Raw genomic sequence first — 24,309 nt, 5'->3', positions numbered from 1 at the left:
CTAATATTCATGATTCATGCATAGAAGATGTGTCTTCATCTTTTGTTTTCAAATATCATAGGTAACTCCATCAAACTTTAGACTATCTTTCCTAAAATGAATTGCCATAGATCTCCTTAAGCTATTCAACTTTTCCTTTAAGGACACAATGCTCTAATACCAATTGTTACAAAGTAACATCCACCAAGATAACTAAGAGGGAGGAGGTGGTGAATTAGTTACACATTTAAAACAACTTTCAGTATATTCTTTAATTTTGAAATATGCAAATAGTAGATGCAACAATCATAGAAAGATGACCATACATAATAACTCTAGATTTGTTAACTAGGGAAACCTTGATCAGAGGGAAAACCATGATGGGAATTATGCCCACAAGATGATGTACTAATATAAATGTTCCTTATGAAAGAATGGACCCTATTAAGAGTTAATGAAATACAATCAGTACATATGAGTCCCTATTAAAAGATTTTGAATCCCTATTAGGAGTTGAAAGGAAGGCAAATAGACTCACTATCCAAGTAGCTTCTATACTAATACAAGTTTACATCAATAATTGTCCAAAAATAACCTATCTTTCCAAATATAGCTCCTCATAATCTTACTATGCCTCAACTGCACTAATCTCTACTCTAATCCAAAAGATATTCACATTCAAGGCTGCATATCATAATATGATCTCATTGATTACAAAACATGCACTGGATACTTATCCACAAGGAAATGACCTTTCCTTTATGCCAAGATCTAAAAAAATCTATACAATAATTCTTGAGGCTTTCCCAATCTAAAATAATATTATAGGAACAACTTAAGATATTACAATATGTGTTTCATTATAATATTACATCTTTTCACAATTACAAGAAATTTGTTAACTCACAGTCTTCATAGCTTTCCACTCATTGATTATCAAACTATGAATATTTAATCAAGTCATCTTCAAAATATTTGTAACCTCTTTCTCATCTCAATCAAGTACCTGCTTGATTGAGATAAAATACAAACAAAAGTACCCACTTTCTAAAAAAATCTATTTGAAAGTTGCCTTCACTAAATTCTTCATAACTTTATCTAGTCTTCATATTTTGTATACACTCAAGATTAGATGTACCATCTATAAATACTCTATAAAATAATCCAAAGTGTGCATAAGCCAATCTTCAATCCTTTAACAGTGCAAAGCCAATCTATGTGTGATGCACTACCAGTTTTCATATAATAACAAGTATGTTGACATTAATGAAAAATATATCATGAATGCAACATATAACCAATGAATCACATCTCCAACACTACTAGTATACTCCCCCATAGGAATATCATTAGCATTCATGCTAACATGTTTATGTTTTGAGCATATATTTTTGGCACCCACCATGGTGCTAGACTCCTTAGTTTAGCTCCATTTTTCTTATTTTGGTTAGATTGTGTACTTGTAAGTTTTGACTTCAGTTTTGCAATTGAAGATATTGTTGAGCTATCATTTTGCACAATTCTTAATAGTAGGAACCTTTTCAAACTCCTCTCTTGAAAAGCTAATCTGAGGATCAACTCCAAGGTTCTGAGTGATCTTGTGACCTACTAAAATTTGCACAATTTAAAATAAATGTGAATGTTCACGAGGAGGCCTTTGCTGGTTCAAAAACTTTAGATAAGATGTAGAATCTTCTTACTATCAAAAGAATAAAACACATAAAAAAGAACTACATTTTTGTTTTTTAAATTTTTTTTAATGAATGCAATCTAACAATGCAACTATATGAATTCCTAATTTAACCAAGGGGTTAGTAAAGAAAATAATGAAGTAAGGTAACAATAAATTCAAGCAAATAACATGAAAAGTAAATCCTAATGGACATAAACTATGAAAAAATACGTCTATGAGTTAAGCTTTTGAAAAGATTGGTAGGTAACCAATGAAAGTAGGAATAGTACTTCCTTAATTCTACTGATATAATTGTTGATGGAGAATTTAGTAACCATAAGACGTTTCACTTTTCATTAGAAGGCAAACCTACCAAAAGTATGCTCATGCAAGACAAAAAACTATGAAGGAACAAGATGATGATCTCTTCTCAAACTAAGTACATCAGAAAAATTCATAAAATCATAGAAAACACTAGAATTAATTAATCAAACAACCAAAATAATGCAATAAACTTTTGGCTCAATTACATCCCATGAACATATATTCACAAAATATAACACACTTAGGCAAGAATCACTACACTCCATATGCAAGCACCAAAAGCATACATTATTGAAAAATAACAATAGCTCTAATTACATATTACATTCCAATATTTATAATAAATCTTCTCCTCAATTTTTGTTGAGAGTGAGAGATATCTTTATGCAATCATATGCTTCTAAACTAATAAAAAAAATTTATTTATTTACAAACTGGCTATCTAACTAGTGCTAAGTTGGACTCCGTCCATTTTTTATCATTAATTGGATGATGATCCTATACATTTCATAAAACAAAGAAATCATGAGAGAATAAGAAAGAGAAAGCCTTCAGTTGATGTAGAAGTGATTGGAAGTGCTGAAAATAGAAGCTCCATCTTCACTAGGCATCTATAGGAGTTAAACTACCGTCAAAATGCATTTATAATGCATAGAAAGCTCTAATTTTAGAACTAGTAGTTAACTATCAATACACCTATGAGTTCTTTAGAATCAATCAAATCACTACTGAAAAAGTGCACCAATGCAGCAGTACACCTACTACAGCAACGCACCTTAGAAGCAGGCTCCAAAAAATGCAAAATTTCACTAAGTGTCAAAATTGAAATTATGGTATCTAGGTTTTATTCCCCTTAATATTAGAGCTATGTCTAGATATTTACCCTTGAATTCCTCTATTATCTTAGTGACTTGAGCTACATCTAGAAAATCTAAGGAGTTATATTTATCTTTCACTTTTTTCCTGTAGTTGTCCACTTCAATACAAGTCTCATCAAAATCTCCAAGTTTCCCATCTAGTTCTAACAATGCTTTGTCTATTCTAAATGCTTGCCTAATGTCATCATCATTCATAGCTTCTTCAAAAGTTATCCAAAATTTCTCAAATACTACCTCTACTGTTATTAACATTTCCCATGCATCATCTTCAAAAATGTCTAGACCTGCATCACTTTAATGATTCTCAGCTTCCAAAATTTGCTCTTATGCTTGGTCCTTGAGCCTATGAATCTCCATGTGTAATGTTTCCATTACTAGCTACAATATTCTCTATCTAATCATCCATCTTATCTAATTCCTCAACTATATATACATCCATTAGCATTCAATACGTTTGGCCTTTTATTGCCTATAATGCTTGCAAGTCTTTTCCCCAAGTATGCACTTTATCCATTAAACCAAAATATTGATTTATAATAGATACTAGTTTATCTGCATTTTTTTTCATTTACATGTAATAACTTTAGATTTCCTTGAATAATTAATATACCTTTCTCCTCAAAACATTCTTTCCACTATTTGAAAGCTCTCAAAAATGGATCCAATTGGGTTGTACCCCTATCTCTTCTCTTAATTGTTATGTTCAAGGTCTCCTCAAGATGTTTAGGGTCCAAGGGACCAAAAACTTCACTTAGATATCCCTTTATGATTTCATTTTGATGCCAAGGTGTTATTAGTTTTGCTCCATCCTATTCTAGGCTCCTAAATACCTCCTTTATCCCTATGGTAGCCATTAGCTTAGTGGTATCAAGATTGGATTTCCACACATGACCTCCCTGATCTAATAATCTCATAGAGTCAATTCTTCAACATTAAAATGTAGATGAGGGATAGCCACATGAGAAAACAAGTTTTAGTTTTGATCACTTATAATAAAGGCTAATGCTTATGCATCTTTTGGAGGTGAATCAGGCTTCCTTAGGACTTCAATCCATTCCATTCTATCTTCCTTCTCTTTGGTGAATTACTACTTTTTATTTCTTATTACCTCTTTTCTTAGCCACCTTGGGATACATTCTAATGGAGATTTTCTTTTAGAGGATGAAGGAGTCTATTTTGCAATGCCCTTTCCCTTATCTCCCCTTTTTGGAGTCTTTTCCTTTTGTGAGATATCGACACCAGGAGTCTCTGTATCTTTGGAGCTAACAATTCTCACCTTGGTGTCTTGGGAAGTTTGCTATGGTTGTTCACTTATCTATCCTTCTTCCAACACTTCTTTAGTGGATACTTGTTTTGGCTCCCCCTCTTGTCCTATTTGAACTTGCTCTTCTTCATTGTTTGGATGAAGGGGGGTAGCCAATCCCTTGTCTACATAGAATGTGACTTGTATTTGGGATGCTAGAACTACCTTGGGTCCTTGTGATTCAAGGGGCATCTGACTCTGACTCCAATCCTCCTATTGAGGTTGATTAGTTAGAGTTTCTCTTATCTTATCCTTGAACAACTTAGTACCCATGGGTATAAATTCAAAATCTAACATCTGAATGACATTAGTGCCTACCACATCCTACTCATCTATCCATTGTTGGATCTCATCTTCAGATGTTGTAGTTTGAATCAATTCATCAGGGATAGATGGTAGTGCGATCATGGAACTTCTCCTCCTCTCTAACTCTATAGCTCTAGTAAGCCAAGTTCTCCTACTCAAAGGTAGACTATCCTCTTCCTCCTCATCACCCTCTTCTTCTACTTCTTCTAGAATTGGTTCAGGAAATGAGGGGAAAGGAATCACTTTCTTGAACACCTTTGGTCTTCTTCTGATCAAAGTCTTAATATTTCTTCTTTTAGGTGTAGAGGTGGAGGCTTTCCCTACTTGTTGAGGTGAGGAAACTTCTTTTACTTTAGTTTATACTTCCCCTTAGCCCTATTCAGCCAATGGCACTTGGGGATTTCCTTAAGCTTATGAAGCTTCTCCATTTTTTGGCCCTTGTACATTTTCCTCTCCTTACTATAGAGGTGCCAAAATTTCTCCCTCTTCTAGCTTAGCTTTTTGAGAATAATTCCTCTTCATTTTTCTTTTACCTTTACATTTTTTAGCCTAATAATAACCAACTAGCCTATCTAGTTGGTGCACTATTTTTGGTCTTACTGGTGACTAGGCTATAAATGTAGGTACTATGACCTTTACTCCTTGACCTTTGGCTGGGTGGACTTGAGCATGAAAGACTACTATTTGAGGAATTGGATCAAGTTTTAATGGTTTCTTGATCCAATCCTATCAATTTAATGATGTGGCTCACCATATGGTTGATGTCCAAGTTTTCTTCTCTATCTATCTCAACATTCATGATAGGCCTATCACCAATCCTATCTTATTGAACAATGGATCAGTCAGATCCTTTTAGTCTTGTTGCACAAGCTTTAATGGGATCTTTATCTTTAAAGACCTCTCTACTAAATATAAAGTCATCCTACAATAATCCCTTATTCATACATTGTAGTCGTCTATTGCATTCATCCAATGATCTTCAACTGCATCATCATGCTTAGATGTTTTACCCACTAAGTATTGCACTCTCTCGATATTTTCAAAATAATTCTGTGGAGAATTATACTCTTCTAAGGGATATTTATCCCATTCACATTCAAAAGATTAAATTTCTTGTATTTGATCCACCTAAAAAGGTCCTAGTCATAGGCCACATGTTTTGTGTTGCTTTCTAACTCTATCATATGTAGACAAGAGTTGTCAAGAGATCTCCAGGAGAATAATTCTATCACTAGTGTACCTAGGGAGCTTCTTAGGGTTGATATTTGTACCTACTATCCTCAAATATGTAAATTTCTAGATTTTAATATAATAAGCTCCAACTAGTGTTATTTGTGCAGCTACCTCCTCTAATATTCTCTTTGCATAATCACCTTCTATGAATTGGATTATTGCAAAGATGAAAGCATTATTCACCATCTTATACTCCTTTCTTTTCTTTGAAAGCTTTTTCTTTACTAGCTAAGGATATACTATGTATGGCCATGCATTGGTATCTTGTATACTACTCGTTTTATATGGCCCTAGATAATCTATCACTCTAGTAGCCAAGAAGTATATCAAATATGAAGTCATATAAAATCTTTGATTATTCTTTACCGTCACTAGTTATTCTCCCAAGTTCTCACTAAGAATGGAGGCCCAATCAAGTGGCATCTTTGTCATCTTGATGGTCTCAATAAAATGCACCATCCAAATGTTCAAATTCTTAATGTAGGAAATCCCATGACTCTACTCAAAAGTATAATTGAATACCCAATTTCCTCCTTCATGTAGCCTCGTATCATATTCACTTTGCTAACTTTCCATCCTAGGGGAGTCTTCTCCATAAGGTATGAGGACTAAATGATCTCAGTGGCTTCATTAACATGTTCCCTATACCATCTCTCAGCTTGATGATAGGTCAATAGGATGAATTGATCAGCCGTTGGAAGGTGGAACATCTTTTCAATATTGTTGGGTCAGAGATCTAGGACAATCTTTCCAGTTATTCTTTTCACTACCCTCTCTTCAAGAACATAATGCTCTGTGAGTGTCATTATAATCAGCTCTAAGGATTGCACTGATACTGGGTGTGATGCTATACTAACAAGCCCTGATTAGATCAACATAGATATCATCTAGGACCTCTAAGTTGGTTTGTTGCATAATTTTAGGAACTTGTCCAATTCTATGTGACCTAGTTCAATATCCTGAATCTCTAAATGATCATCTTGAAATCCTAATTTCATAGGAACACCTTGGAACTTAAACATGACAAGCTTTGGAACCATTCTTGGTGAATGAGGATGATGAGGAAGCCATTTAATCTACACAAAAGGCTGTTCATTAGCTCATAATTGAAGAAAAATGGATTAATGACAAACCCTAGATTATCATGAATAAAACCTTAAAACTTGACTATCTAAAAAAAAACCTTAATTTCACCCCAAAACTTAAGAAATAGTGTAGTAGGCACACCTCATGGGTGTGCCTAGTGTGCATTTCCTTAATAAACCTTGTAAAATATAGGGTACACATTAGTGCACCTAATGAGGTGCACTAATATGTGCCCTATTTTTATTTGGGTATTTTATTGTGTGCAAAGGGTGTGTAGTAGTGCACCTAGTGAGGTGTGCTATTGCACACCCTAATTCTTTTTAAGATTTTTTTAAAAAAGATTTTTAGTTTTTGGAAAGAAAAAGAGGTGCACATTAGCGCACCTAGGTAGGTACACTGATGCTCACCTATTTTTTGTGTAATGTGTGTGTTCTTTGTATTTGTACAGGGGCATGTAAACAAGGTGCACCTAGACAAGTGTAGGGTTGTGAGCTTAACGGTGCTAGAGGAGAATAAAGTTCAAGTGAAGAGAATAGGAGAACCCTTGGGCTTATATAGGCCCAAGGACCCTCAATGTTGTGCAATTACAGAGCTGTGCAAGTGTGTAGTTGTGCATCATCAATGTATGATGCCATATTTTAAAGGAATTTGGTGCACTAGGACACCTAGGGAGGTGTGCTAGTGCACCTCTTCATTTTTCAAATTGAGTTGTTCCTTGTTAGAATTTTGATATTCAACAACTAGGCTTACCAGTTGGGACCCAGACATGAACTAGGACACTAGATAAAACCTTTAAAAGAACTCAAAGCTTAGACTAGGGTTCTAGAAAAATCAAAAAATAAAGTAGGGGGTCCCTATTTCTAGTAGAAATGGGGTGTGCATTGTGAAATCACAACAGATACCATAAACCACTTTTTGTACTAAAGTATGAAATTTTGTTCTACTATAGGTTGATATTTTACCAAATTGGAATATTACACTTTTTCTCTATTGTCTATCATACTACCTCTTGTAAAGTATAGTACTTGTTGATGTTTTATAACTTCTCTTAGATGAACTATAGCAAAGATATATATATATATGAGATAACATAACTATAAGATTGTGATTATAATAATGAATAGACATGTCCCATGAAGTGACATGTGATATGTCTACTCTTTACTCACTTTTATGTATAAATGAGAGATCTCTACAAATTGGAAAACACATACCTTGGTATAGGAAGTTCTTAGTACATTTGTTGTGATATGAAAATCAACATAATATTAGAGCCAAACTGAAAATGTAAGAAAGGATTAACAAATGAGTTTATTTTATATATCAATGAAATTCCCATAAAATCGTTCTATTAGAAGAATAAAATTAATAATGGCATTGATTGGAATATTAATGTGCATTGGATTGAAAGCATTCAAATCTTCCTAGTGGTTAGCCCACTACTTGACAAAATTTACAGGCATAATCTTTTCTAAGATGGAAAAATAATTGTGTAATGAATGATGCTTTCATATTCTAAATTTCTTTTATGGACTATAGAGTTGAGAGGATTGTACGTAGCCTTCAAAAAATAATGAATATTGATCACTGAAACTTCCCAATATAAAGGATATCATATGCGGAGCATCTAATTTCATCACACTAGGAGCAAATCAAGGACAAATTATGGTGCAAGGCTGATACATTTTGTAGTTTGTTCTATTGTTGCATAAGTGGGGTAGTAGTCTATCTAAGAATGTAATACAATAACTTGTGCTTAATTACATGTAGAAACCAAATTTATTCCCTTAGATAGGACAAAAATCACTATCACTTACTTTAAATTGATTAGAAGTAACCTTAGCATTGACCGAGGACATTTAAATGTTGTTGTACTAAACTCTTATCCAAGTTGGAAAGGTCACTTATGAGTGTTCCACCCATATTGATAGCTAATTCTAGTTACAAACTAATAAATAATGAAGATAAGGAGAGAACACACAAATTTATACAATATTCTCATAGGGCTAGAAACTAGCATCAACATCACAATTGTAAAGGAGGGATGCAAGAGTTTTTACTTCTCTATCGTAAGTCATGAGTTTGATTCCAATGAATCTCACTTCCTCTCTCAATGACAAGGTCGAGTAGTGTAGAAGAATAGTAAGAAAAAAATCTCCAATAAATTTAAGAAAAAGAAGAGAAGATAACATTAGTTGACATACCTGTACTTTGAGATGAGAACTTCAGGCACCATCCTTTAAGATTTTATTTGAGGAGTTAGAGATGGGAAAATCAAAAAAAGTTATTGCAATTCACCTTTTGCTAACTTTGAGATTCTCTTTTCTATAGAAAGAATTTGAATTAAATGGTGTACTAGCATTATGGCCATAGAGTGAAGATTGTCCCACAACAATTTTGGTTAACAAGAGGGAAGGTTGTTTATTGCAGAGTGTCATTGCCTATGTAGGGCATCAATCCCTTAAAGGTAAGTGGATGAGTTATGGAAAGTTTCATCACATTATTATGAGGTATTAAAAGTTATATGTATAAATGAAATTTAAATATAATTATACATATTAAATTTTGAGGATATGTTTTCTATGGGAAAGTCATATATATTAGAAATTAAGTATTGTGTAATCTTAATTTTATTATTGAAAATAAAGAGAGATGTTAGTAATGAGAATGAGTAAAATTACTAATATTGCAATTAATATTGACATTCTTATTTATTACTATTAGAGCTATTTTTCTTGATCTTTTTTGAGAATGTTCTTAGAGGAAAAAGAGAGAGATTTTGACTTAGAGGGAGGTTGGGAAACCTTGAAAGAGAGGGAGTAGATAGATGATATGATTTAGTCAAAATTTGGTGATTTTGGTAATTGATTCAGAAGGATTAAGCCATGATGAGACAAATTCTTCAGTGATCCATAAATTATCACAGAAGAGGACTATGATTCATACATTGTGACCATGTGATTTTAATGGGCCTACCCCATACATCATGAGCAAGTGATGACTTCCAAATTATCATCACTTGTATTTGGATAAGTTTTTGTAAGGTGACAATCAGAATAACTTTTATTATGAGAGAAAACAAATTGAGTAAATGGTGAATGTCTTGCATCTCACACTTTGAGAGACCATTACTCAAAGTATTTGATGAATATCATTAATATTTTGGGAAGTTAATACTCCTGATATCAAACCTTATTTGAATAATTGGTGAATATCTGTAGATGCTCAAAAATGGTTTGCATCTATGATTTCATCACTTCTTCATACTAATTTGTCCCATTTTCTCATTCAACTAACTTCGATCTTTTGGCCAGATTGACCATATTTTGTCATTTGTATCCCCTTTCGTATCAATTTCATATCAACTCAAAATCATATCAAATCAACTCAAAATCATATCAAATCAACTCAGAATCACCCCAAGTCAACTTAGAATCATTTGAAATCGGTCCTAATCAACCCAAAACATATCAAACATCTCAAATCAATCATCATTTATCCACTCCTAGGCATTGTTGTGGCTTTCAGTGCCTTGGAAACCTATCAACTTATCAATCTTATCAATCTGACCTTAGTATTGTCATGGCTCTCAGTGCTAGGTCAAAATATCATTCATGTCATTCAATCTTTGACATTGTTGAGGCTTTCAATGTCAAATCATGGCATCATCAACCATTTTAATAATATTGACAATGTCCGTCAGTGTTATTATGATCGAACCTTATCAATCAATTTCAATCCTGTAGCATTTACAATGTCGGTTAAATGTTACATATCAATTTATTCATGTCTTGTGTCCTTGGCATGTTATAAATTTCGATCTATCAATCAATTTGACCATGGCTTTGGTCTACCTTTTCATCATCTTATTCCATATCCATCATTCTCACATTTTTGTCAAAGGATACAGTCGCATTCATTTAATCAATTTGGCCAATTATCTACTAATTTTCTCTATAGGATTAAATAAACCATAATTTAATCCTATTCTTTCTAATTATTCCTCCTAATTATCATCCTCTATTAATTAATTTTATTAATTAATTAGTTTATCATCTAAAAACCATGGAAATTCTTAATTTCCTAAGTTCCATTTTCTATCATTAATTCCATTTCTACTAATTCTTATTTTGTGGAATAAGAGGATTTTTAATTCAAATATTCCATAAAATACTCCATCATCATGACACTTGGATATGACACCTCGTGGATTCCCCTTTGACACTTGACTAAGATTTGTCATAATCAAATATTATTACCTCTTACGCATGTCTCTATTTGTCTTCTTTGTCATAGATTCTTTTCTTTAAGTGGGTTGAGGTGTCGTATGACGCGTCATAGATTCTCTTCCACATTTAGCCAAGTTTGACTTGCATGTGTCATAGAATCTCACAATTTGAATATTCTATCATATGCATCATAGGAATCTCTTACCACATTTCATATCTATGGGTGACAAATCCAATGCCCTCACTCTGAGTGTTGATTATAAAATGGACACTCTTTCTCTCATTTTCGATCCTTGTCTTCTTGGAGTCTTGGAAGCCTTTAGGTACTAATTTATTTTAGATTTCTCATTCCATCTCTCACATTCAAATCACAACTTCAAGTATTCTCATGGCATTATCCACATCATAGACTTTTGCTTCAATTTTGTGTGCACTATAGGCAACTTTGGAGCTACAATCATTTGGAGAAGAAAGAAGGATATGGGAGCTACAAATGAAAAAGGGGGTTTCTATTGCTTTCTCTATTAGTTTGGCTTTCATGGTAGACTAGTGGGTGCTAATGTATGTTGTTTGAGTTTTGTGATTTGCTCATAGTATGTTATGCATTTTAACCCATTTTTTTGGTCCTACATTTTTGGTGAACCCGACGTGAACATGCATATCTAACTTGTGTTTTCTTGTTTTGTGCTTGCAGGTGCAAGGAAGGAGCTCACTTGGAAGGGTATAACAACTATCTGCTCTTCCTTTTTACACCTAGATTAATTAGGGGGTCCATTAAAATTCTCATATGCTATTGTTCCATGCATTCTATTAGCTTTCTATCCTAGGGTGCACTCTACTCTGTCAGGGCGTACTTGGGACCCCTAGGAGTAGTTTTAGGATCCCAAAAACCACCAAAATCTGATTATGTTTTTTCCAACTTACCAACTACACCCATCTGGGCCCCAACTACATCATTGATGCAATCTACACTATTTGGGTGCAATTGGGAGTGTAGCTTTGAAATTTTAGTTTCTGGGTCTTGACTAGGCACCCATTTCCCCACACCCTACACCTAACTTCCCAACTGCACCCTAAAACTACCAACTATGCCCAACTGGGCCCCAACTACATCATTGACATAGTGTGCACTATTTGGGTGCACTTGGGGATGTTCAAAGCCATTTTGGCCTTCTGGGGAGCAATTTGCACTGTCGGAGCACACCTAGGTTCATAGTAAGCACATGCACCAATCAAAATCTGCATTTCAAGCTCCTATCACTCTCTAGGACATAGATTAGGTTATTTTGTGTTATTGATGATCTATTTGTAGCATGTGGTGATCATTGGATGAAGATATGATCATAACAAACTACGAATGTGTGTGCTTTGCAGGACGTTGTCGAAGACTTTGTGTGTCTTTCAAAACTATGTGTGTGGATTTCCTAGATTAGATAACATTTTGTTTGGTGCTTAAAAAGAACCTTTTTCTTTTCTACCTAGTGTGTCTACGGTGTTAGATCCCTAGGAGTTGCATTGGACGTATCCTCTCCCCTTGCCATTTGTGGATCTTGGGTGTAAGAGAAATCTGTGTAACTTCTATAGGAGGCCTGCCTTGGACCAAGATACTCAATATTGGGTATGCTAGGGGATGACCTCAGAGTGGTAACAGGCCAAGGCTAGGTCAATGTTCTAGCCTCTATATAAAATTTGATTACGGTGAAAGCTATGTCGGCAGTATTGCTGTGTGATAGCTCTCCTCCAGTACCCTTGTGGTGCGTCAAACCTCGATTCTCGAGGCTTGGAGACTTTCTGCAGAAGTTTATCATTAACTTGCCGAATGGAATGCCCTTACTAAAAACCATGTTTTAGTGGCAAAAATCCTTTCTATCCACTAGCTCAAGGGGTCACCCATGCCCGTGAAGACATCCTACATTCTTGTGGTCCTTAGTAGAGGCAACAGTCCCTTGGGAAGTCATGCCCCTTGGGAAGCAGATCTTGGTAGCCTCGAGAAGTGAGTGTGTTGTAAGGGGGAGCCTGTGGTGCCAAGATCTTAGGTTGTCTACTTTGGATAAGCACAGTTGAACTTTGGTTCAAGTAGGAATTCAGTGGCTATAGTCCTAAAAGCCTAGGTTGTGGTGTGTTTATTAACTTTTTACAATAGCTATTCTTGTCTCAATGTGTCTTGCGTGTGTGTAAAACATAATCAAGATAAAAGCCAAACTATTAAATTTACACCTTGGATATCATTTGAACTTGTCAAAACCTCACACATTGCCAAAACATTTCAACCTTTATCAAACTTTGTAAACCTTGATTCAACACACTCGAACCTTGGAAAACATGGCGACTTGTGCTCTTAAATGTGCTTGGAAAAATGTAGATCTCACAATTGCATAGATTTCACTTGCATTCACCCTAGTCCAAGCTTCATTCTTACATCATATAGAATTCATATTGCACCTTTTTATCCTCATTTAGTATCTATTAATTTTCATATTGCATCCATTTAGGTTCAGTTTTACTTTCTTTAGTTTTTGCATTCCCATCTCAAAATCAACACTTTGCATTCACTGCCTTGCATCTTTGCATACCTATTCATCATCTTGACCAATTTATCCATCATTTTATTTGTCCTAATCATCATTTTGAGCATCCAAACTAGCCCTAACACTGTCCTCTACCATTTACCTCTCTGTGACATCAATCCTGAAACCATAGCTTCCAGAATTGCCTCAGTTTCAACCTAGCTTACCAACTGCACCCAGAAACTACCAACTGCACCCAAATGGGCCCCAACTACATCATTGAAATTTATACATTGTTTGGGTGCACTTGGTGGTCCTGACATCCAATTTTGATTTCCAGATAACATTTTGGGGCTTCAACAGTGTCCTTAGGTACCTGGTTAGCTCCCCTTGCACTAGCTTGCCCAGATCTGCATTCTATAGCACCTAATCATCATCACCTTCACTTAATACATCATTATATATGTCATAACCTTCATTTTTCATCTCCCAACCCATCCTAACATCAACCCCAGCATCCTGGCTTACTGGCATGTCAGTTTGGTAACCATACCTCTCAGAATCAACAAACATTCTTCCTAGCTTACAAACTGTGCCCAGAAACTACCAACTGCACCTAAACTGGCTCCAAGTTCATCAGTGACGTAGTTGGTACTATTATGGCTCACTTGGCACTATTAGGGTGCACTTGGGTACCTGCATGACCATTTTCGGCCTCTGAACTGCACTTTAGGACCCCAAAACTGTATCTAGGAGCCTCTAGACCTACCCATTCTGCACTTGACCCAAAACTGTATCCTACACCCAAAATCCCCTTTTGCATCATAGAAATTATCCATATCACATATCTACTCAGCATCACCATCATTTTGAGTCCTCAAAATTTCATTTTGAACCCCCAAAACCTTTGAATTTAGTCAAAAATCTAGACAAAGTATAAGTCTTAGAGTATCTCCTAGTGTTGACGGATAATGGATCTTGACTAGTCTTTTTACCTCTTTTATTATCATTTTATTTGGTCAAAATATATCTATGTATTGATATATTTGACCTTTTCATCTTTTATCAATTTGATCTTTTCATCTTTTATCAATTTTTGGTCAAGATCCAAAGTCCTTTATCACAAGGTTAAACTCTTAGGCAAAATACTTTCAAAAGGTTTTATCTAAGTTCAAAACTTTCCATATACCCTTGTCATAACATAATCATATCCCTAGCATCCCCAAATGTTATTTTGACCTACCCTAGTGGTATATCCCCTTCATATTGCATTGATCAAAATCCTTAACATCATTTTCACTACCAAATCCTATCAAATTGGCCATCAACCAAATTACCTTCTTAAGCATTTACCCTCATTTTGCATGTCCCAAACATCATTATGAACCCTAGAACATCATCCTTTGCATGATATACCTTTCATACATCAACCTTTAACATCCTTAACAAGTCCAAAACATAACCGTAATTGTCATTTTGCATACCTTAGAGTCATTTTCATCCCCTCTAGTCAAACTTCAAAACATCACCTTGCATTTTGCATTTGCATAATATCCCTAGGACATTTTCACTTTGCACATCAAAACCATAATTAATTTATCATTTTTTCACATTTCATAACATTCCTAAACAATTAAAAATCGCAAAAGCACTCATATCTTGCATACCCACCACTCTTAAATCACCCAAAACATTGAAAAATTCCATTGCATTTGCACTCTTAGGTATCATGCCAACACTTACTAGGAGACAATAAGCTCAGAGACCTGAGGAACTCTATCAACCTTTATTTTTTGAGGCACAAGAACAACCAAAACCTCATCCAAGACAAAGAAAGAGCAAGAAAATCCAACAAACCTTTGACGAAGACCAAATCGAGGCATCACAACCATTACTAGCAGACCCCTTGAACATGTATCCACAAGATCCTCAAGCTATGGCACAAAAAACCTTGAACAATACACCTACCATGAGATTTCCTCCAAACACTTCCCCCACATATGGGATGGTTCAATGGAGTCCTAACTTTGAAACTATATTTGTGCCAATGCCACCAAGAGGAGGAAGTGTACCAACCTCACCTGAAGATGAACAATCACATGCATTTGAATTCAGCCAACCTAACACATCAAACATACAACAAGGTATTGTACACCTAAGTGATGACTCTAACACTGATAATGGCATCACTAATGAAGAAATGGCTAGGGCATGTCAAGACAAAAGTTTTCACAATAACTTCAAACGTTTGGCAGCACAAGAAATTGTCAAATTTAACCCAAAATTGGAAGGTCCTAGGTCCAAAAATCAAACCAACACAATAATTGAAAACATCCAACCTATGATAAATTTGGACTTAGACAAGGGAAAACAACCTTTTGATTTTTCAAACACAATAATGGAACCTATAAGGTCCCATCAAGAACCAATAATTGAAATCCTCCAAAGTACATTTGAACACATCAATGTTAACCCCTTGTTTGATGAAATACCACCAATCCCTAAACACCCCAAAAGGAAATTAAGACTTGATTTTAGTCACATGATGCAACAACAAGATGCACATAAAGGGACCCATGCTCTAGGGATGCCAGACATACCTTCTTTGGAGGCAAATCAACAAAGTACACCTTTGCTTCTAACTTTACCCCATGCTACGACATCAAACACTATGGAGCCTCTCATAAATACAACATGTGAAACATCAAGTGCAACTATCCCTATAGATGCACAAAGGAAAAGTCTTATTGACATTGCACCCATTCCTAATAGGGACACATCTCATAGTCAAGTCAATATGATGTCGCAAGCAGGAACATCTAAAAAACAAAGGTACCAAAACAACAATACAAACATGATGTTCAATTCTCAAGGACTTAGTCAACCCCCACGACAACAACAACCTACAATGGTACAAGGACTCAACACTTCCAAGGCACAACCAAGTCTACATCTGCTTGACACACATCCCACATATCAACTACAACATCAAACACAATGACAAAAACCAAAAGTGAGGCAAACATCCAACATTCCTAACATGCAATCTCATATGGACCCACTTGACTTACACACAATTTATCAACAAAAATTTCAGCAGAAATTCCAAAAACAATGAATGATGTTTGCTAAACAACAAGAGCAACTCAAGCAACAGTTGGAATACCAAAAATGCCTTGAGCAAAAAATCACATACTAGCAACATTTGTTACAACAACAACATGTGCCACAACAACCTCAACAGATACCTCTAGAACAACAAGCACACACATGGTCTCACATACAACCAACAAAGGTATCCCAACAACAACCACAACACATGGCACAACAACAACACATGGTACAACAATCACAATCAATCCCACAACAAGTGCCACATCAAATACCACAACAAGTACCCCAACAACAAGGACCTTTCTATCTTCGAGGTGCCAACATACCTCCACCACCTAGTGACACTTCATCAGATTCATTAGACATAGAAATGTAAGAATCAAGTAGACATAGTTCTTGCCATAGCAAATGGTCTACTCACAGACACAAAAGACTTGAAGGAAAGACCATCATGCAAAACCCCAATGAAGGACTATTACAACAATTCAAACAACTTTCCAAACAATTCGAGGCATTGGGAGTCCAAAATAAATAGGCTCTATATACAGAAAGGGACCTATGTCCTAATCCATTTGATAAAAGTCTATATATGCCTCCATTCCCAAAACAGTTTGAGGTTCCAAGGTTTGAAAAATACTGAGGAAAAGGAAACCCTATTGATCACATCTAAGAATTATGTGCTTCATGTACCAAACTCAGTGATGAGCCCACTTACCTTATGAGATTGTTCCCTCATTCTCTAGGTGGGCCTGCACTTGAATGGTACTCCAAACTTTTTGGTAATATCAAATCTTGGTCAGAACTAGCAGAGAAGTTTATCTCCCACTTTTCCTTTAACATTACAAATAAGGTGACACTTTCTGATTTGTGCTCAACTAAACAAAAGATAAGATAATCATTCATCACATTCTTACTGCATTGGAGAAGCTTAGTTAGTCAATGCTCACTAGACATTCCTGAAGAACAACAAGTAAACTTGTGCATTAAAAACTTAGTCCCAAACATAATGTATGAACTCAAAATCAAGAGTCCAAGCACCATTTCTAAACTAATGAAAAAAGGAGCTAGTATTGAAGATGCTCTTATCCGTAAGGGAATCCTCAAGGTAAACAAAGAAAACACAAATACCAACTCATCTAATGACAAGGCAAAATTTTTCTCCAAAAACAAGAATGTGACTAATGATAGCATTGTGGATGCTTGAACAATTAGCACAACACAACCTCAATTGACTTTGAAAGGCACAAACCCCGCAAATTCACAAACTCCTAATCAAACAACACCTCAACAACAGAAAACTAAGACTTCCACACAAGACAAAAGACATCCTAGAACCAAGGATAGAAAATTCACACCATTGGGAATACCACTTGAGACTACATTACAATAGTTACTGAGTAATAACTTCTTGTAGCTACCCCCAATCAAAGATGAACCATTGACTAAAGTAGATTGGTGGGATGACAAAAAGTATTGTGATTACCATTGCACCAAAGGACACAAGACTTCATCATGCTTCCAACTGAAACATGCAATACAAGACCTTATTGATGATGGTGTCATCACAGTTGATCCATCACTATTAGCATCCAACTCTGATCACACTATTTTCAAAGATCCTTTGTGTAATCATGACAAAGAGAAACTCTCAAGCTCAAACTCAAACTCACAACGTAATGTGAATTACACACACACTGGCTATGACTACACCATCAATTGCTTTAATGAGTCTGACTTTCACATATCCACATTCACATTGAAGGATGAAGACCCTTGTTGTGCTATCACTACATGTCATAGCAAGATCACCCTACGTAGAGCCCCATCTAGACCTACTACTTCTACTAGACCTACACCCCCAAGTAGACCTACTGCTCCTACTTCATCTGATTACAACCTTGTTGAACAACTTGGAAAAACCCTCACACAAATATCCATTTTGGACCTACTGTGTGCATCCCCCCAACATCAAAAAATCTTGGATCAAGCCCTTAAAGAGTCAGTAGTCCCAGATAACATTGATGTTGCCCAGTTCCAAGCCATGGTTGGGAACCTATTTGCATCACAACATATCACTTTTTCACCCTGAGATATTCCTAAGGACAAACCTAACCATAATGATCCCCTTTATCTTGAAGTCTTCATCCATAATGCCAAATTCAGACGTGTCTTAATAGATGGAGGAGTAGGACTAAACATCTGTACTCTTAAGATTGTCAACAATTTGGGTTATTCTGAAGATGATGTGGATCCCTCTCAAAGAATCACAATAAAAGTTTATGATGATGGTGAACACTTCTCTAGGGGCATCATCACATTACCTATTAGAGTTGGTCCAGCTACTGAAGACACATTGTTCCATGTCCTAGACATCGAAATGAATTGCAACATGATACTAGGATGCCCTTGGCTTCATTCTATGAAAGTAGTCCCTTCTACATATCATCAATGTTTGAAATTTTCCTATCACAACATAGAGGTTACCATCCCCGATGATCTAGATCCTTTCCAATTTTGTGCTAATCTAAGAGATGCTACTGAGTACCAAATCCCAACAAACAATGAAGCACAACCCACAAATTCCTCTAAGTATGTGGATGCTGATATACTACTAAGTAAAGCCAAGGAAAAGATGAAGATTGAAGACAATGGGTGTGGAGAGTACTTTATGTCTCAAGTCTCTCACATTAGGGAGTCACCACTTTCTCCCATCAATACAAAGAATGATACTTCTATCAATGAGAATACATCTGTATGTATTGAAAAAGAAAAAGTAGAACAAGAACCCACTTTGATATCTCCTAGCAAGTATGGACTTGGGTTTACTATCATGCAAAAACAAGGTTATGATGGCTATAGTGGTCTTGGATCTTAGAAACAAGGAATCATTGAACCTATCACTATAGAAGTACAACCTCCTAGTTTGGGGTTTGGATTTAAACCATTACGAATAGGTCCTCCTAGTACCACGGTACCTACATGTAATACTATGGATGTTTTGAATGATGAAAAGGCATCTGAGGATATCCCACTTGAAACCAACAATCCCCTAGCCTCTGAGCATAACCCCAATGACCCATTTGAATTATTTACCCATATATCTACCTTCAACCAAAGCCCATTCAACACTGATGATGACATCTCCTCAAGTTATGCTGAACCTTTGGATTGGGACCAATGTGAACCACCAATTTTTGATCGATTCGAGAATGATGGCACTCTTATAATAGAATTTGAAGGCATTATGACTGAAGATCATAAAGAAGTAGTTTCTCCTAAAGGGAAGACATTGGCATATTTTGGTGAGTCCACTCCACCTTCTAGTTACAAAGCAAAAAGAGAAAGAAATAGCAAGCATAGGTCTCTTGGTGAAAATCAAAAGGCACTATTAGACCATAAAAAATCAAAAGCTAAGAAGCTTCCAAGGATACAAAATGAAAAATATGATGCCATGAATATCAGTGTTCTAGTGTTCAACATGCCACAAAGTCTTTTGGAGCTCTCTCAATCAGTGTTCATGTAGAAGGTCATTGGTCTCAACCCTCCCAACCCTCCCTTATATCCCTTTTTTTATCCCCCAATCCAGCTACCTAATTTGTCCTATAACCAAAATCAGTCCTTTATCCAACAAGCCTTTGCATATGTCATCATCAGTGACATGCCACATGACATTTCTATTGACCCAATTGTCCTTAGATGCCTTGATTCACAAGAGATAGACATTGTCTTTCATAAGGTACACGATGGTATCTCTCAAGGCCTTTTTAGTGGTTTGATTTTAGCTACAGACTTGGAACAAATCCTCCATAGTTATGGTCAGTCATGGATCTAGAGCTCATCAGCTAGCAGCACCAACAAAAGATATCTTCTCAGCATTTGTCAATGACATTCTTGATTCCATCTAAAAGTCCTGAAAAAATATCAAAAAAAAATAGTAAAAAGTCATGAAAAAGGAAAAGAAAAAAGTGAAAAAAAAGTCATGAAAAAATGGATGCCTTGATGAAAACCTGGCAAATAGGCGTCTTGGCACAAAAAATTTGAGTCAAGAGAAAAATTCCGTCCAAAAGTGAAAACCTGGCAAGCAGGCACTTTGGGCAAGTACCATGGTGAAAACCTGGCAAACAGGCGCCATGTGTAATTAGTGTTACTCCTCCATCTATCAGGATTCCATCTGGTCTTTTCCACCTCCATCATTCGTTGACCATATCCTTCATATTGTAAGAAATCCTTGGTTCCTTATCCTAGCTCACAAACTAGTTAATGTCCCTCGTTACCTTGCTTAAGCATCACCAATCTACACACACACTCTGCCATTGGCCTTTGTACATAGTTTGCATCTTGTCTAGGGGCATATTACCTACATGGTGCATAAGTTTGAATTTGAACTAGGGGCATACCCTAAGTTCTTTTTATCCATTAGATCTATCATATAATGGATTGGAGCTAACACTTTTATATGCTTATACGATCCTAAAAAAATCCCTAAAAATCATAAAATGTCCTAAGAAAATATATAAAAATCACATAATGTCCTAAAAAATCCTAAACATTCAAATACAATCCTGAAAAAATCACTAAAAATCACATAATGTCCTAAAAAAAAATCCTTAAAAATTCAAATATGATCCTGAAAAATCACTAAAAATCATAACATGTCCTGAAAAATCACTAAAAATCATAAAATGTCCTGAAAAAACCCTAAAAATCATAAAATGTCTTGAAGAAACTAGTCATGCAAAAACATCAAATATCCCCAAAAACCCTAAAAATCACAAAACCCATCAAAAATTTGCAATAAACCTTGTACATGTTCACTGTGGATAACCACCCCTTTTGCGTAAACACTTGCACTTTGCAGACTGAAAATCAAAGCACTACACTTCAATGCCAATCACAATATCTGAGCAACGTGAACCAACAATCAATCCAACATGTCGCTATGAACCTATCAACTGAATCCACAAATAGTGCTATCACATTATCAACCTATTGAACACCATCTAAACACCTAAAACACTAAAAAGAGTGTAATAATGGAAAAGGATAGCTTTTGGCTCACCCTATTTAGTGAGTCATTTATTTTTTGCTTTGTTTTTCTTTGATCGTGTTCCTATGCCACTCGATGATATAAAACTAATCTATGAGATTGGCCAGGATAGTTCATGGTCATCATTTTTCCATTTTTGTCTATTACAATGTACCTTTGAGAGTCTGGGGCATGTACATATGCCTTAGAAAAGACAATTTCATTCTTTGTCTACATCGTTCTTGTTTACGCAAAAGGCTTGCATTTGCACTCTGGCCCTTTATGCCATGATGCATTGCATTCCATTTGCCATATCAAAATAAAGCTCCATTTGACATATAGTGCAATTTCTAGAAGAAAAAGTTTTTCAATCATACTAACATCTCCTCATCTCATCTTTCTTCTTCATCTCATTCTCTATCACCATAATCATGTCTTCCAATTCACCAAATCATCTTCATCTCGCATTCATGCATTCTTGCATCATCCTCCACTGTCAATCAACTTTCTAAGACTTTTCACCTAGTTCAACCTTAGTTTGACATTTATCTCATCATATTTGACCAAATATGACAATTTTTGATGATTTCCCTCATGTTATGACATCTTTCCATCATTTTGGGCATGCACGCACAGTTTCGGGTCATTTCGAGTCCAATCGGGCTGATTCTGGGCCCCAGAGCCTCTTAGGGTGCAATCTGCATTGTCAAGGTGCAATTGGGGTTCCCAAATAAATCATTGATGCACTTGTTCATTCCAACTACGTCATTGATGCACTTGGTAGAGTTTGGGCGCAGTTGGGGACCTAGGATACCCAAAACTACTCCCGGAGCCCCTAGGTTGCACTCTGGAGGCCATAACTTTTGCGTTTCAACTCTAATTTATGAACCGTTAGTTGCGTTGGACTCATATTTTTCTTGTGAACAAAAAGAGCTATCATTTTCATTATTTGGGTACTATATGGAGTGTTAATCCTTGAAATTACTCTTGGGCTCCTAGTTGCCCCCAGTCATGTTGATTTTGGCCCCCAGAGCATTCTCGGGCACATTTTTCACTTTCTGAGACCACTTGAGCTTCCCAAGTGCATCATTGATGCACTTGGTACTGTCATGGTGCACTTTGGCTTACCAAGTGCATCAATGATGCACTTGGCTGAGTTTTGGGCGCAGTTGAGGACTTAAGATACCCAGAACTGCTCCTGGAGCCCCTATGTTGCACTCTGGAGCCCATAACTTTTGCATTTTAACTCAGAATTAAAATCCATCAGTTGCGTTGGATTCATATCTTTGTTATGAACAACATGAACTATCATTTTCATCATTTTTTGTCTTTATTGAGTGGTAACCCATGCAATTATTCTTGGGCTATAGATGTACCCTGTTCTGCACTTTGGGCCTCATAACTTTCACATTTTAGCTTTGATTTTCATTCCGTCAATTGCTATGGTTTTGTCTTCTTGTTGTCGATAAATTGACTTATCATATTCTTATCTTAGTCAATTTCTCAAGGGGGAAACCATATCTATCATCCCTACTGGGGCATGTTGTGGCTTTCTCATCAGTTATTCTTTGATGCAACGCTCTAAATCACATTGTATCAAAGAGGGGCAAAATGTAGATGCTCAAAAATGGTTCGCATCTATGATTTCATCAATTCTTCATACTAATTTGTCCCATTTTCTCATTCTACTAACTTCAATATTTTGGCCAGATTGACCATATTTTGTCATTTGTATCCCCTTTCATATCAATTTCATATCAACTCAAAATCATATCAAATCAACTCAGAATCATATCAAATCAACTCGAAATCACCCCAAATCAACTCAGAATCACTTGAAATTTTTCCTAATCAACCCAAAAAATATCAAACATCTCAAATCAATCATCATTTATCCACTCCTAGGAATTTTTGTGGCTTTCAGTGCCTTGGAAACCTATCAACTTATCAATCTTATCAATCTGGCCTTAGTATTGTCACGGCTCTCAGTGCTAGGTCAAAATATCATTCATGTCATTCAATCTTTGATTTTTTTGAGGCTTTCAATGTCAGATCATGGCATCATCAACCATTTTAATAATATTGACAATGTTTGTCATTGTTATTATGATCGAACCTTATCAATCAATTTCAATCCTGTAGCATTTACAATGTCGGTTAAATGTTACATATCAATTTATTCATGTCATGTGTCCTTGGAATGTTATCAATTTCAATCTATCAATCAATTTTACCATGTCTTTGGTCTACCTTTTCATCATCTTATTCCATATCCATCATTCTCACATTTTTGTCAAAGGATATGGTCGCATTCATTTAATCAATTTGGCCAATTATCTACTAATTTTCTCTATAGGATTAAATAACCCATAATTTAATCCTATTCTTTCTAATTATTCTTCCTAATTATCATCCTCTATTAATTAATTTTATTAATTAATTGGTTTATCATCTACAAACCATGGAAATTCTTAATTTCCTAAGTTCCATTTTCCATCATTAGTTCCTTTTTCTACTAATTCTTATTTTGTGGAATAAGAGGATTTTTAGTTCAAATATTCCATAAAATACTCCATCATCATGACACTTGGATATGACACCTTGTGGATTCTCCTTTGACACTTGACTGAGATTTGTCATAATCAAATATTA

Source organism: Cupressus sempervirens, chromosome 4 (genome assembly GCF_028749045.1).
Source record: "Cupressus sempervirens isolate cs-2001-9-10 chromosome 4, ASM2874904v1, whole genome shotgun sequence".
Lineage (NCBI taxonomy): Eukaryota > Viridiplantae > Streptophyta > Pinopsida > Cupressales > Cupressaceae > Cupressus > Cupressus sempervirens.
Note: the sequence above shows the minus strand (reverse complement) of the source record.